The sequence below is a fragment of the Gorilla gorilla genome, chromosome 14, assembly GCF_029281585.2.
Source record: "Gorilla gorilla gorilla isolate KB3781 chromosome 14, NHGRI_mGorGor1-v2.1_pri, whole genome shotgun sequence".
Taxonomy (NCBI): Eukaryota; Metazoa; Chordata; class Mammalia; order Primates; family Hominidae; genus Gorilla; species Gorilla gorilla.
Genome location: NC_073238.2, coordinates 119069565 through 119085285, shown reverse-complemented (window position 1 = coordinate 119085285; position 15721 = coordinate 119069565).

Here is a 15721-nt window from a genome sequence, read left to right as displayed (position 1 = left end):
GACCAGATGATCATCTACAAATATTAAGACCATCTAGGAAAATACGACTGTACCAAAATAACTTAATAAGGCACCATGAACCAATCCTGGAGAAACAGAAATATGTGACCTTTCAGACAGAGAATTCAAAATAGATGCATTGAGAAAATTCGAAGAAATTCAAGATAACACAGGGAAGGAATTCACAATTCTATGAGATAAGTTTAACACAGAAATTGAAATAACTACAAAGAATCAAGCAGAAATTCTGGAGCTGAAAAATGCAATTGATATACTGAAGAATGAATCAGAGTCTTTTAGTAGCAGGACTGGTCAAGCAGAAGAAAGAATTAGTGAGCTCAAAGTCTATTTGAAAATACACACTCTGAAGAGACAAAAGAAAAAAGAATAAAAAAAAATGAAGTGTGCCTATAGAATCTAAAAAATAGCTTCAAAAGGGCAAATCTAAGAGTTATTAGCCTGAAAGAGGAGATAGAGAGATAGTTAGAAATTATACTCAAAGGGATAATAACAGAGAACTCCCCAAACCTAGAGAAAGATAACAACATCCAAGTACAAGAAGGTAATAGAACACCAAGAAGATTTAACCCAAATAAGACTGCCTCAAGGTATTTAATAATCAAACTCTCAAAGATCAAGAATAAAGAAAGATTCTAAAAGCAGCAAGATAATAGAAACAACTAACACATTGGAGCTCCATTATGTCAGGCAGCAGACTTTTCAGTGGAAAGCTTATAGGATAGGAGATAGTAGCATGACATATTTTAAGGACTGAAGGAAAAAATCTTTTATCTTAGAATAGTATATCCAGTTAAATTATCCTTCAAACATAAAGGAGAAATAAAGACTTTCCCAGACAAAAAAAAAAAGAAAACTGAGGAATTTTATCAACACTAGACCTGTCCTACAAGAAATCTTAAAGGGATTACTTCAATCAGAAAGAAAATGATGTTAATGAGTAATAAGAAATACTCATTATTATGATACAAAACTCACTGGTAATAGTAAGTAAGTACACAGAAGAATAGAACGTTATAACATTCTAAATGTGGTGTGTAAGAAAGCCAGTAAAAATAATGAGCCAGTAAAAATAATCAGTACAACAACTTTTCAAGACAGGCAATACAATAAGATATAGGTAAAAACAAAACATTAAAAAGCAGGGGGGATGAAGTTAAGATGTAGAGTTATTTTAGGTTCCTTTTTGTTTCTCTGTTTGTTTGTTTCTGTAAACAGTGTTGTTATCGGCTTAAAATATTGGGTTATAAGACAGTATGTGTAAGCCTCATGGTAACCTCAAACCAAAAACCATACAACAGATACACAAAAAATAAAAAGCAAGAAACTAAATCATATCACCAGAAAAAAATCACCTTCACTAAAAGGAAGACAGGAAGGAAAGAAAGAAAGAAAAGATGACTACAAAACAACAAAAATACAAATAAAAAATGACAGGAGTAAGTTCTTCCTTATCAATAACAACGTTGAATGTAAATGGTCTAAGCTCTCAATCAAAAGACATAATGTGGCTGAATGTACTAAAAGAAAATAAGATCCAGTAATATGCTGTCTACATGAAAATCACCTCACCTATAAAGACACATAGGCTGAAAATAAGGGGATAGAAAAAGATATTTCTTACCAATGGAAACCAAAAAAGAGCAGGAGTAACTCCATTTAGACAAAATAGAATCCAAGACAACAAAAACTGTAAGAAGAGACAAAGAAGGTCACTATATAATCATAGAGATCAATTTAGCAAGAGAATCCAACGATTTTAAATATACATGCATGCAACACTAGATATATAAAGCAAATATTATTCTAGCTAAAGAGAGAGTTAGACCTCAATACAATAATAGTTGGAGACATCAACACCCCACTCTCAGCAAAGGACAGATCTTCTAGAGGGATAATCAAAAAGAAACATCAGATTTAAACTGCACTACAGACAAAATGAACTTAATAGGTATTTACAGAATATTTCATCCAACAGCTGCAGAATACACATTCTTCTTCTCAGTACATGGATCATTCTCAAGGATAGACCATATGTTAGGTCAGAAAACAAGTCTTAAAACATTCAAAAAATGAGATAGTATCAATTATCTTCTCTGACCACAATGGAATAAAACTAGAAATCAATAATGAAAGGAATTTTGGATAATATATAATTACATGGAAATTAAACAATATGCTATGGAATGATCAGTAGGTCAATGAAGACATTAAGAAGGAAATCAAAAATTTATTTGAAACAAATGATAATGGAAACACAACATACCAAAACATATGGGAATACAGCAGAAGCAGTACTAAGAGGAAAGTTTATAGCTATAACTTCCTGCATCAAAAAAGAAGAGGAATTTCAAAGAAACAACCTAACAACGCCTCTTAAAGAACTAGAAAAGCAAGAGCAAACCAAAGCCAAAATTAGGAGAAAAAAAGGAAATAGTGTAAATCAGAGATGAAATTGAAATGAAAAAAATACAAGAGATCAATGAAACAAAAAGTTGTTTTTTTGAGAAGTTAAACAAAATTGACAAACCCTTAAGCCAAACTAAGAAAAAAAAAAGAAGAACTAAATAAATAAAATCAGAAATGAAAAAAGAGACATTAAAACTGATACCACAGAAAGTCAAAAGGCCATTAGTGGCTACTGTTAGCAACTATATGACAATAAACTGGAAAATCTAGAAGAAATGGACAAATTCCTAGACACATATGACCAACCAATATCAAACCATGAAGAAATGGAAAACCGGAGCATGCCAATAGTAAGTAGTGAGATTGAAGCCATAATAAAAAATCTTCCAGTAAGAAAAAGCCCAGCATCCAATGGCTTTATTGCTGAATTCTACCAAACATTTAAAGAAGAATTAATGCTAATCCTACTCAAGCTATTCTGAATAATAGACGAGGAGGGAGTACTTCCAAAATCATTCTATGAAGCCAATATTACCCTAGTACCAAAACCAAAGACAAATCTAAAAAAGAAAACTACAGGACACCATCTCCGATGAAAATTAATGCAAAAATCCTCAACAAAATACTAGCAAATAAGATTCAACAATACATTAGAAAAAGCCTTAATCATGACCAAGTGAGATTTATCCCTAGGTTGCAAGGATGGCTCATCATATGCAAATCAATCAATGTGATACGTCATATCAACAAAATAAAGGACAAAAACCATATGATCATTTCAATTGATACTGAAAATCCATTTGATAGAATTCAACATTGCTTCATGATAAAAACCTTTAAGAAGAGCTGGGTAGAGAAGGGACATACCTCAACATAAAAGCCGTATATAACAGACCCAAAATGTATGCTTGTATTAAAACATCTCATGTACCCCATAAATATATACAACTTGTATGTACCCTTAAAAATTAAAAACTAAAATGTGTGTGTGTGTGCGTGTGTGTGTGTGTGTGTGTGTGTGTGTGTATAGAGAGAGAGAAAGAGAAAGGGAGGACAGAACATTCAAAGCCTGCAATTCATTTTCAGTGATTAGTTGACTCTACTCTGATTTAAGAGGAACACACACAATAGTCACCCACCGTTTTCTCCTCGACTGTGCTGCAAAAATGAATACAACAACCATAATATGATGAATTTTTAAATACATCTCTTGCTCCTAAAAAAAAAAAAAAATGTAGCTGGCCTGTCAAAATAGTTGCTGCCTTCCAAATTTCCAGATTACAGGTGTTCCCTTAATGACTTAAATGATTGTCTTTCTGCCAAGATGACAAAGGTGGGACAATTGATGTAACTATTATCCATCTTGTAAAGAGTTTATAAAATCATTACTCATGATTGGCTTCACACGCTGATTAATAGACACTTTCTATTTCAGACTTTAATTAAAAGCAATAAAAGCAGTCAACTGTAGGCCATGAATGTGTTGGTGACAAAAAAAAAAGTGCCATTAGAGAGATGGAAGATCAAGCACTGAACAAATTTAGTGTGAAGCCTCGTAAGTGGATCCATATGCCTGTGCTTAAAGCCGCTCTGTGATAGCCACAATAGCCAAGGGATTGCACAGATAGAATAAAACAGCAATTAACAGGAGAACCGTCCGTTTTAGACCCAATCTGCTTTACTTTAAGAAAAATATGCACCATCTTTCTTCATATTTATATAAATGTCAAAGTTAATGAAAACAAAAAAAAAGATGACTTTTGAAGGAACAAACTCTAGCTGGCAAGTTGTGTTATAAAACACAAATTGGTAATTTAATTCAGTTGCATCTGAAGAGTAATTTAATATACATCATTGAACAGATGTCATAGACTGTTGTGAGTCATAGAGAAATTTAGAGCAAATGGTTATCAATTCCCACCATATTACAGTAATTATTCACTTACCACTCAATTATAAACATTTACCTGTACTTTAAGCCATATAACTCAAGAAAGTGAGCGTGTGAAAATGCAGTCCAGTTAGCAGCACACAGAAGGATACAAGTTGTTAGAGGGACAGAACATGACATGTGGGTTTTGCTTCCTGCTGGCATTTTTGTAGCCATCTCTAAGCACTTGAGTGATAAAAAGCAGCAACTGTCATAGATTCCTTAAAGCCTGATACACACATTTGGATATTTCACAAATATGCACACACATCCTCACTTTCTCAGAGATCACAAGGGGCATTTTCTACTTGCATACCTGGATCACAACCAAATAAAGATTTCAGGAAAAGTCTGAGTTAAGTTGATCTTTCAAAGGAAGGCTCCTTTCCTAAATCCTGCCACGGAGAAACGCAGGAATGCAACACGGTGTTTTTGCATGAGGTAAGGCCCTGACTTCTCAGGGCTCAGTATTTTGGCACGCGAGGCAGACAGATACCAACTTGGCAATTTAAGAAGGCCGTGTTACAAAGACTTGAAAAATGAAATCTAGTGTGACAGGAAAAACATTAACATCTGAGTTTCATAGCCTCTCTTCCTTCACTCCCCATCAAAGATAATTCTATTTTGCCAGTTTTATTCAGGCTCTTACTGTGCCGACTGGCACAGCTGGGGTTGAGGGGTGGAAGGCTGGAAATAAAAGAAGCTAAAACCAAACTGATTGATTTTGTTGAAAGAGGCAGAGATTTACTCCTACAAAGAAGAAAATAAAGCATAGGCATGTAGCAAGTGGAAATGGGGGTAAACATAAAAGCCAGTGATACCGTGCTGTAGAGAGGTATTGTGAGGCCAGGGTCATGTTATACTTTCTGCTTTGCTGAAGGGAGTGAAGGATGAAAGGATGGAGGAAGGAAGAAGATTTCTGTTTAATTTAAATAAACTTTTTTATGAGCCTGTGATCTTTTAAAAGGCAACAGCGAATTTTATTTTTGTTTATTGTTTTAGACATAGAACTGACATTTGATTTTAATGAAATATTTAAAAAATTTATCCCAAATGGAAAATAATTTGTATGGGTTTTGCAAATATAATATTTAGTACAAAGGGCAAAGTATCTCTTTTTTTTAAAAAAATGCACAAATCTTAAGATCTAGCCAGTTTTTCTTTTTTCTTTCTTTCTTTTTTTTTTTTTTTTTTTTGAGACAGAGTCTCCCTCTATCGCCCAGGTTGGAGTGCAGTGGCGCGATCTCGGCTCACTGCAAGCTCCGCCTCCCGGGTTCACGCCATTCTCCTGCCTCAGCCTCCCGAGTAGCTGGAACTACAGGCACCCGCCACCACGCCCGGCTAATTTTTTGTATTTTTAGTAGAGACAGGGTTTCACCATGTTAGCCAGGATGATCTCGATCTCCTGACCTCGTGATCCATCCGCCTCGGCCTCCCAAAGTGCTGGATTTACAGGCATGAGCTACCACGCCGGGCGCCAGTTTTTCTTAAAACTACAAGAGTCCTATTAATTCTAGTCACTCAAAACATAATACATATTTAAAATATATTTTAGTGTGAGCTCCTGTTACGTTTAAACATATTGATATTAGATGTTTAGAGGTAGGCTAACTTTCCTGCTAAGACAGGAAAAGCTATGTCTTCTTCACACTATAAGCTGAAACTAAGAATGTCTCCACACACAGACACATGCACAGGTAAGTGCTCAACTTTTTTCCTGGATGTTATTCTATTTGTGTTTTCTAAAACCTTCATATGAGTTGTAAACCACCATAGCTTAATTCCCCGGAAATGCAGGAAGGACCATTTTTTTGCTATTATATTCAGTTAAATTATGATGAAAAAATCCAAATGTCTTGATTATTTTTTCATCAGTCCACTAGTCCATTAAATCCCAATATTAGTGGTTTCATGTAATTAAAATGCACCTGTACGTTCCTTTCAGTGATCATGAAACAACTTCTAATCTATACAAGCAGTAAATACAAATTTTAGGAAACTAGGGATAAACATCCTAGACCTAAAAATGTCTCTATTTATATATTTGCACAAATTCTATTCAGCAAGCAAAGCCAAATTTATATGTATGCCATTTCCACCACGCATCATTCAGTCCATCGACCTGTCTAGCCTCTCTTCTGCATCATGTTATTTTGTGTCACTTGATAAAATTTAGCACGTGTGACAGTCAGAACATCTGGGTTGAGCCTAGGCTTTTTCTTCTAGTAACTGGATATCCCTGTACAATCAATATAAGTCATCTCACTTTTCTTATCTGTGAACTGGAGATAAAAATTGTACATGCCTCATACATTCCTGTTGAGGTTTCTATAAAACCTTGCATGGAACGTGCACAATACTCAACATAAGGGACGAGTACATGGCAAGGTCCAAAAAAAGGAGGCTGTTCTTTTCATTATTGAATTAGTGTTCCCTTTTCTTTCCCCTGCAGAGCCTCATAGAATAAGGCTTGGTATTTCAATATTGATGCTTTTAGCTAGGCAAGCCATCATCAACATAAACAAATGTAAAATGCTCACACTATGCAGACATGAAAACCACCCACTAGGCCTAATATTAGAATGTGTTGACTTTCCCAGAGATTTACATATTCTTCTCTAGAGAAAACATTCACTGCAAATATCTCCACAAATTTTGAGATGTAGACAAGAAACACAACTCCTTCAGTTCTCAGTCTCACTCTCACTTTCTCTTTCTCTGTCTCACTCTCTCTCTTCCACTCTCTCTCTCTACACCCCCTCTGTTTCTCAAAAAGCCATACACACTGATTTTTGGGGAAAAAAAATGAAAACCTCTTTTAAAATCCTATCATTTTGGAGGGCAAATGAAGATATTCTATGTTTTGTGGTTGGGATGGTTAATATTGAGTGTCAACTTGATTAGACTGAAAGAGGCAAAGTATTGTTCTGTGAAGGTGTTGCCAAAAGAGATTCACATTAGAGTCAGTGGACTGGGAGAGGCAGACCCACTAGCAATATGGGTGGGTGCCATCTAATCAGCTGCCAGTGCGGTTAGGATAAAAGCAGGCGGGGGAACGTGGAAGGGCTGGCCTGGCTAAGTCTTCTGGCCTCCATCTTTCTCCCATGCTGGATGCTTCCTGCCCTTGAACAGCGGAATCCAAGTTCTTCAGCTTGGACCTACACCAGTGATTTGCCAGGGGCTCTCGGGCCTTTGGCCACAGACTGAAGGTTGCACTGTCGGCTTCTCTACTTTCGAGGTTTTGGGACTGGGACTGGCTTCCTGGCTCCTCAGCCTGCAGATGGCCTATTGTGGAGCTTCACCTTGTGATCTTGTAATAAACTCCCTTTCACATATACCTCTGTCCCATTAGTCCCTTCCCTCTAGAGAACCCTGACTGACACAGTGGTATATTTGTATCTCTTAAAGATGTTGGGCTCAAATGTAGTAATTACTTCAACCAGGGAAATATTACTTCCACCAGGGAAATATAGTTAGACATGGGTCTAACTATAATTATTGTAATTGCTCTCACCTTGGGCAATTCCTTAATAAGATGGACACATTTTATCTTTTTTGGGGTCATTGCCTCTGCTTCCTTCCCCTCTAAAGTGAGATAAGAAGGCTAGAGGGGGCTGGATTGTGGAGAGTAGAAGAGGTAGTACCCTTCTCCAGCAGAGAGAAGGCTCTGGTAAAGTTGCTTTATCTGCAGACGTGTCCTTTGGGAGAATGCTCGGGGCGTATTTCTCAAAGGTAGATTTTTTCCCTTTCATGTCAGATCCCTAAGAGGACCTTTTCTTGCTCTTTACCACAGAACCCAGCGGGATTCCTGGACGGAAAGCTCATGCAAGCCTGCGTGTCCTCAAGGAGGGGACTCTCTCTCCCTCACTCCCTTCCCCACCACTCTCAGCATCTTAAAAAACCAACACTATTTTAATGCAGCTGACAGCTAATTTTAATGTTTTATTAGCTCAAATGTAAAAAAAAATCAAAGAAAAGATAAAACAAAATGAAAGCTAAGCAATGATATATGAGGATAGTTTAAAAAATTGCCTAAAAAATTATTTCCTTTCACCCCAAAATGTCTAATCATGTCAATAGTGCAGAAAATAAGGGGACATTTGCTATTTAATGGCAGTGAAGACAAAATATTATTTAGTGTAGTAGCTCCTCCTTCCCTTCAGGTGGCCTGGCATCCATTATAAATATTGGAGAAGAAATCTCACTATGGCCTCTGTCCACTTATGGAGAATGTTTGAAAGAGGAGACAGAGAGAACACCGGGGAGAAACAGAACAAGTGAAAATTTTCAGGTAATAATCAACAGGCTTGCCAGAACAAGAATAGCTAATTCTGAGTGTTAACAGGTCTTACAATGCAATCACAACTCTCTCCAATTTCCCTCTATATTATACAGAGCTTTGTAGAGGGAAGATATTGAGAAAACATTTCGTGCAGGTCGATACTATAGAGAAAAGGTAGATTAGTTATTAACAGATATTATTAGTTCAGCTCAAGAAATTCAGCACCAAGAATGGCCAGGAAATATGTCAGATTTCTCAACATATCAGAGATTTTCTTGCACAAGTACAACCAGAATTGCTATAATATTTCGAATGCAGGTTATAGTGGTATTTCTTCAGGTTTTAAACAAATACCTTTAGAAATATCTAGAATTCTCATTCTAAATGAGAATTACTTATGTCAATCCCAGTTTTGCAATAATTCTAGATGTTGCCTACATCTGTGTTACGTCTGTAATACCTGTAACAGAAATATTCCTTTATAACTTGCATTTTCTAGGCCATATAATCTTGTCGGTAGAAATAAGAAAATAACAAAAACTCCTACCAGATTTTTTTTGTTTCATATCCACTAAATTTGCTGGAAGTTCAATCTCAATAAATCCTTCCCACATAGCTCTGTATAGGGTGTGGAATGGGATGGGTTAGAAAGAGATGAGATGAAACAGGGTGAGGTGGGATGGGAAAAGACGGAATAGTATGCAAATGGGATGGATGTGATAAGATGGAATGAGATCCCATGGGATGGGATGGGATGGGATGGGATAAGATGAAATGGTATGAGAATGAGATGGGTGAGATAAGATGGAATGAGCTGCCATGGGATGGGATAGGATGGGAGGGGAGGGGAGGGATGGGATGGGATGGGATGGGATAAGATGAAATGTTATGAGAATGAGATGGGCAAGATAAGATGGAATGAGATGCCATGGGATGGGATGGGATGGGATGGAATGGGATGGGCTGGGAAGAGGGGGGAGGGGGGAGGGGAGAGGAGGGGAGGGGAGGGTATGGAATGGGATGGGATGTAATGGGATAGGATGGGATGGGATGGGATGGGAGGAGAGGAGAGGGGAGGGGATGGGATGAGATGGGATGGGATGGAATGGGATGGGATGGGATGAGATGGGATAAGATGAAATGGTATGAGAAAAGATGGGTGAAATAAGATGGAATGAGATGCCATGTGATGGGATGGGATGGGATGGCCAGGTATGGGGAGCAGAAGGGAAAATTCTCCATCTACTCTTCGTATGCTCATCATTATCCTCTACTAACTAGCTCATGATGTCTTTAGTCACTCTCAAAGTCAGAAATGACCATCATGGCCCTTATGACTGTCAAAGATCCCACTGCTACTACTGCTGCCAGTGTCCACTGTGTGACTTGCACAGAAAAATGGCAAAGTCATTCATTATCTACCAAGGACACCAGTAGGCAATTCAGTGGGTCCTAAATGCATAGCTTTTGCCAACCCAAAGACGCCACTCAGTGTTACTTCCCAATTCACCACCCTGGCTGCAATGAATATTTGGAGTGTTCATTGAACCATGGAAATTGAATAAAGCATTATCTTTACTTTCAATTTGTCTTTTATTACTGCTTCTTTTCTAGATGATCAGGCACAAATTCAGGAAAAATGACCTAGTGAGACTGTATTTTTATTACTTCTTCTCAAGAGAGGTATTAAAATCAAGGGCAAGAAAATTGATCATGTCTTATATCTAAGAAATTGGCATTCATTCTTACAAAGTGTAAGAATAAATGTAAAAATTAAAGTTCTGGTTTGCCTGGTCATGGTTCTCCTATCTCTTTAGAAAGCTTTTCTTTTCCAAACAACTGATGTGTAAGGAGGATCTGTGTGCAAGTTATTAAGGAATTGAGGAGGACGAATCTAATTTGCCTTGCCAAAAAAGAAATTACATCATGCAGAATTATTTGACCTAAAACTTGGAGATTATTTATTGATTCAGCAAGTAGAAATGGGGCCAGGGTGGGGTGGGGTGGGTGCCATGCTTTTATGCACTCCGCAAATATCTGTTTCGTACCTCACATATGCTAGGTCCTATGACGTAGAGTTGAAGAAAGAAGATGCAGCCTTTTCCATCTGGATCTACTAATCTAGTGCAGGAAACAAACTTGACACAAATAATGGTACAACTACTTTTGTAATTACTAATTGCCATGAGTTCAATGGTATAAAAGTGAAGGGTACTATGGAGTGATGTAATGAAGAAATTAATTTATATTGAGATCATCAGGGAGTATTTTGTTGAAGAAGGGGTGTTAAGTATAAGATAAGATCTTGTTGAAAAAAAAGTGACAGAAAATAAGCCAGAAGGAGCAAAGGGCAAATGTGAAGCCCTTGTGGATTAAATGTGAGGTCATCCCAGGAACTCAAAGAAGACCCATGTGGTTGAACATAGAGTGGTAGATTACAGGGGAGAATCTAGAGACACGAGTATATTGTAATGTTGAATTTTATCTCAGGTATAATAATGATGCATTAAGTATAACTCTGTAAGAAGCGTTTCATTTTCCTCTCTATTTTGAATTACTCCTTTCAAGAGTCCTTAAAATGGAATTACTGAGTTTCAGGTAGCAAACTTTAAAAAACTCTCAGTACATGGTAATAGAAGGGTCTAAACTGTGTCTCCTCAAAACCAATATGTTGAACCCCCCAAACCCTAGTGCGTCACAGTATGAGTATATCTGAAGATAGAGACTTTAAATAAGCAGTTAAGTTAAAATAAGACCATTGTCACAGGCCCTAATCCAATATGACCAGTGTCCTTACAGTAGCAGGAAGAGACCCCAGGAGAACATGCACACAGAAGGACACAGTGAAAAGGCAGCCATCTGCAAACCAAAGAGAAGTCTCAGAAGACACCAAACATGCTGGTACCTTGATCTTGGACTTCCAGCCTACAGAGCTATGAGAAAATAAATTTCTGTTGTTTAAGCCACCGGTTTTGTGGTATTTTTTATGGCAGCCTTGGCAAGCTAATACAAGTACCAAATTGGTTTGCCAAGTGATATGGTTTGGCTGAGCCCCACCCAAATCTCATCCTGAATTGTAGCTCCCATAATCCCCACATGTCATGAGAGGGACCCGGTGGGAGGGAATTGAATCATGGGGATGGGTGTTCCCATGCTGTTCTCATGATAGTGAATACGTTTCAGAAAATCTGATGGTTTTATAAAGGGCAGTTCCCCTGCACACACTCTCTTGCCTGCCACCATGTAAGACGTGACTTCGCTCCTCCTTTGCCTTCTGCCATGATTGTGGCTATCTCCAGCCAGCTGGAACTGCGAGTCCATCACACCTCTTTGTCTTTCTAAATTACTCAGTCTCAGGTATGTCTTTATTAGCAGCATGAGAACCATCTAATACACCAACAAATGAAAACAAGATATAATAGAAATAAGATCGGACACAAAAGCTGGTGATACATATGTTTATATTTCATTTATAGAAAAACTATGATGGCTGGTGGGAAATGTTCTAAAACTAAGGGGTGCAGGAGGCTAATGCCTTATTTGAGATGATTTTAAGATGGCCTCAAAATAGGTCAGGGCCTGAGTCAGTGTGGGTAGCAGGAGAGGAGAGGAGGAAAAGAACTGAAGAAGATCTGGATACTGGAATTGAAAAAACTTAATTACACCTGAGTTGGTTTTTTTTTTTTTTGTAACAACTAGTAAATATTTGTCAACAGAGATTATAATTTGAGGAAAAAATAATTTACTCCAAATATGGAACTACAGTTACCCTTGTATATTTAGAAACATATTTCAAGAAAAGAAAAATAACATCTTCTCATTCTGCCAGACAAAAATGTTTTCCAGAAAATTGTGTCATTACCACTTTTAGAGTCTGGTTGAAAACATTCATTCTGGAATAGTTTAATAAATAATCAAAAACAACAAATGTGTTACATTCTGTGATGAAAGCACATACACGCATATACATACAGATATAACATTGCATGAAACCTTTGACCTAGGAGTAAGGAAAACAAAAAACAAAAACAAAAACAACAAAACACAGTAAAGTAATAGAAAGGAAAGAGAGAAAGATGTTGCCAACAGTTGGTAAAGGAACAGCTGTCATTGAGGACTAATGTGAACAGAGGAAACCTGGAAGATTAGTATGAATTTCACATAAATTGAAAAGAAATAATATTTGGTTAGTCACAGTAAATGGAGCATCTAGAAAGCAAGGAAAGAATATCCTAGGTGATTGTGGTGAAGTCTTAACACTGAGAAAATTAGAAGACATTGTTGGAGAAAGATTGTGATAGAGTTAAAGTATAAGAACTCTCTCTCTCTCTAAAAAAAAAAAAAGTATACGCAATGAGTAGTTTAAGGTTGACTGAGATTGCAGAGCTCTGCATCTTAGCTGAGGATGTTTGGTCTTAGGAAAAATGCTCATACAACCTTCGGTTTCATTGGCTCTCCTGCTAAACAAGGATTCTATTATGTAGGCCATATAAATGGTGTGAAAGCTAACTAATGATCCATAGGTTAATAGATTTAACTATGCCTGAAGTAGTGCTACGTGGGTAAGCAATAGTCACTTCTGTTACAATATGTGTTTTAAACTGACATTCTCTGGAATATATTTTGTAGCTAAGCTGTATATATTATAAGACATTTCAAAAATGAGGAATATATGGAGAAGTTGCTACATTTGATCAATACCTGATGAATCAATCAGCTGGGATCTGTCAAAAATACTACAGAGATGGAATTGTGGTACTTGGAAGCATAGATTATTCACAAGTTGCATAAGAGTCAGTACTGTATTGGGTAAATGGTCTAGAAGAAAGTTGAAGTTAGTAACATTAGGATAATCCATTTTCCAGGCAACAAATCATTCAACTGTATGATTATGATGCACTTCCAAAGGCATTTAGGTTTGCTACTGAAAGAAACAGTGTGTTTATTTCTTTAATAAATTTGAATCATTGAAATAAACAAGCAAATACATTCCAGTGTACCCAGTGGGAAGTATTCTGCTTATAAGATCTTGGACACTGGATCCAAAGTGCCATTTTGAAATAGGCATTAAGGGTAATGTCATTTAAAAGTGGCATCAGAGGGTCCAGATTTCTTCTGCTGCAGTATTTACATTTATGTCAACACATCTCTTGCTCTTGACACTGGAAACAAACTAATATTATCATGGTTGTTTCTCTCTTTAATGATTGGAATTAAAGGCCAGCAGACTGCACACTACCTTTTTTATTTTATGTAAATAAGCTCATCAAAGGTAGTAAACAGGTGTCATGTGCATTTGACCTGTAACCTGCAGTGGAGCCATTCAGCAAATCACAGACATGATCAACTGAACCACAGTCAACCTGCAGACTCGTGATCATAGGATAAGTTTTGGTTGCCTTAAGTCATTCAGAATGGGATAGATGCTATACAGTATTATTGCGGAAATAGCTAATTGATATTTGAAGCAATGAGTAAGAAAGATTTTGTAAATCTAAAATGAGATCAAAATTCACAAAGATGTTTAAATAATTAAACCATGCAATCATTAAGCAAAAAAGATAATTATAAAATTAGGATAGCATAGATAAAAATAGGAAGATTTGAAGTAATAATATTTAACTAAATCTCAAATTAGTGTAGTGAGCTGTTGTATACGTCAAGAAACCAGACTTTAAAAAAAAAACACACAAAACCCTGCAGATCATCAGTGTGTCCAGAACACCAGCAGCAGCCTTGTCTTGTCTGAGTTCTGTATGCTCTACTGAGATTGAAACCTATATCTCTACTATTGCCCATAAATTGACAATTTAAGTTTGTCTTGAAATAAGCACAATGACTATTGGATTTGTTAGGCAAAGAATAGAATAAAACTCAGTAGTCCATTTTAACCAGGCTGAATTTGACAAAGAAGCCAAAAAAGGGCAAAATCATACAGGTGGGAGAATCTTAAGTGAAGAATATAAACCTATTTCATTTACACCAATAATGGTATTGATCTCCCTGTCCTGAATCTGCTTTGCCAGCTAAGCCATCTGATATCATGACACACCTCACTATGTAAATTCATCATTCTTGGTGATCCAGCCAAAATTTTAAAATCTGCAACATAAGGTAACCAAAATGGATAATGGTCTATTTATCTTTACAATTTTTATTTCAAAACTACTTTCCCCTTAATTCAAGAACTTTATTATTAGCTCTACTATTAAAAATTTCATATCTTTCTCATATTTGGTATATCTAGACTACTTGGAGGATCATTCATTTATTTATTCATTAACTCACTGATATTTACGAGCACTCATCAAAGCAAGTGAGTGATGCAACAAAGAAATAAAAAACTTCACGGTCCCTGCTCTCAAGAAAGAAAATGATAAGAATCAACAAAGAAAGAAGAACTACACAGGGTAAAATTTAATGCTGTTAAACAAGGTAAAATTGCAGGGTAGAGGAAGAAAATACCATTGTACTTCAACTTCAGGGGTGAGGGACTGTTTCACAGAGAAAACAAAATGTTATATGACCCTTCGAAAAAAATGTGAAGTGCTTTATCTGTACAGGGAACATAAAAACCTTATATATTAATAAAGTACAAGGTCTATTGTGGAGGTGGAAGTATGCAGCATGTATAAGTAGTTGTGTTTAAAGACATTTGGCTACAGTGAAGTTTGGTGAGTAAAAGTGACTAACAAAGCAGAAAGCACGTGCAAAATAAAACTAAGAGCGATTAGGTTCAGAGGGCTGTTGTGATCTGTAAACACATCAAACGGGGCCAGTTTCCAGAATCTTACTGACTTTATGAGGTCAAGAGTTCATTAAAACCTAAGACCCCTAAAAGCTGACCCAAAGGTAAATTTCAGCCAAGGAAGATGCTTATCTCAAGTACACAAGATATGTTCTGAAAATACTCTAGTAACCGAAACAGAGCAGTCCAGTTAAATGGTGGCTGAGCTAAGTGATTTTCAGCAGAAGAATTAAGATGTAGGTGGCCAGGGAGAGAGCCAAGATGGCCGAATAGGAACAGCTCCGGTATACAGCTCACAGCGTGAGCGACGCAGAAGACGGGTGATTTCTGCATT